This window comes from Coregonus clupeaformis, unplaced genomic scaffold (assembly GCF_020615455.1).
Source record: "Coregonus clupeaformis isolate EN_2021a unplaced genomic scaffold, ASM2061545v1 scaf2509, whole genome shotgun sequence".
NCBI classification, from domain to species: Eukaryota; Metazoa; Chordata; class Actinopteri; order Salmoniformes; family Salmonidae; genus Coregonus; species Coregonus clupeaformis.
The window spans coordinates 55001-56614 of record NW_025535963.1 but is presented as its reverse complement, the minus strand read 5'-3'; the positions used below and the strand labels follow the sequence as shown (position 1 = coordinate 56614).

At 51.4% G+C, this 1614-nt stretch overlaps 1 long non-coding RNA gene across 1 annotated transcript in view; it reads left to right on the top strand.

Annotated features, from left to right (window-relative positions):
- Window positions 1-253: 253 nt before the first annotated feature.
- LOC123488807 overlaps window positions 254-1614 on the top strand; it is a 4586-nt gene continuing 3225 nt past the window's right edge. Inside the window, exon 1 of the long non-coding RNA XR_006660304.1 lies at window positions 254-287. This is a non-coding gene — a long non-coding RNA (uncharacterized LOC123488807). The remainder of the gene's footprint in view (window positions 288-1614) is intronic.

The window sequence follows — 1614 nt, the reverse complement described above, 5'->3', positions numbered from 1 at the left end:
GGATCTGTCACCATATCTACAGTGTTAGTCCCTCCACTACACCTAGATCGTCACCAGTATCATCCAACAGCTGGGTTAGTCCCTCCACACTACACCTAGGATCGTCTCCAGTATCATCCAACAGCTGGGTTAGTCCCTCACACTACACCTAGGATCGTCGCCAGTATCTCCAACCTGGGTTGGTCCTCCACACTACACCTAGGATCGGTCACCAGTATCATCCAACAGCTGGGTTAGTCCCTCCACACTACACCTAGGATCAGTCACCAGTATCATCCAACAGCTGGGTTAGTCCCTCCACACTAACCTAGAATCAGTCACCAGTATCATCCAACAGCTGGGTTAGTCCTCCACACTCACCTAGGATCAGTCACCAGTATCATCCAACAGCTGGTTAGTCCCTCCACACTACACCTAGGGATCAGTCACCAGTATCATCCAACAGCTGGGTTAGTCCTCCACACTTCACCTAGGATCGGTCACCGGTATCATCCAACAGCTGGGTTAGTCCTCCACACTACACCTAGGGATCGGTCACCAGTATCATCCAACAGCTGGGTTAGTCCCTCCACACTACACCTAGGATCAGTCACCAGTATCATCCCTCCACACTACACCTAGGATCAGTCACCAGTATCATCCAACAGCTGGGTTAGTCCCTCCACCTACACCTAGATCAGTCACCAGTATCATCCAACAGCTGGGTTAGTCCCCTCACACTACACCTAGGATCAGTCGCGTATCATCCAACAGCTGGTTAGTCCCTCCACACTACAACCTAGGATCGGTCACCAGTATCATCCAACAGCTGGGTTAGTCCCTCCACACTACACCTAGATCAGTCACCAGTATCATCCAAACTGGGTTAGTCCCTCCCACTACCCTAGGTCGTCACCAGTATCATCCCTACACTACACCTAGGATCGTCACCAGTATCATCCAACAGCTGGGTTAGTCCTCCACACACACTAGGATCAGTCACCAGTATCATCCAACAGCTGAGTTGCCCTCCACACTACACCTAGGATCAGTCACCAGTATCATCCACAGCTGGGTTAGGGTCCCTCCACACTGCCCCTAGGATCAGTCACCAGTATCATCCAACAGCTGGGTTAGTCCCTCCACACTACACCTAGGATCAGTCACCAGTATCATCCAACAGCTGGGTTAGTCCCTCCACACTGCACCTAGGATCGTCACCAGTATCATCCAACAGCTGGGTTAGTCCCTCCACACTACACCTAGGATCAGTCACCAGTATCATCCAACAGCTGGGTTAGTCCCTCCCACACCTACACCTAGGATCATCACCAGTATCATCCAACAGCTGTTAGTCCCTCCACACTACACCTAGGATCAGTCCCAGTATCATCCAACAGCTGGGTTAGTCCCTCCACACTACACCTGGATCAGTCACCAGTATCATCCAACAGCTGGGTTAGTCCCTCCACACTACACCTAGGATCAGTCACGTATCATCCAACAGCTGGGTTAGTCCCTCCACACTACACCTAGGAATCAGTCACCAGTATCATCCAACAGCTGGGTTAGTCCTCCACACTACACCTAGGATCGGTCACCAGTATCATCCAACAGCTGGGTTAGTCCTCCACA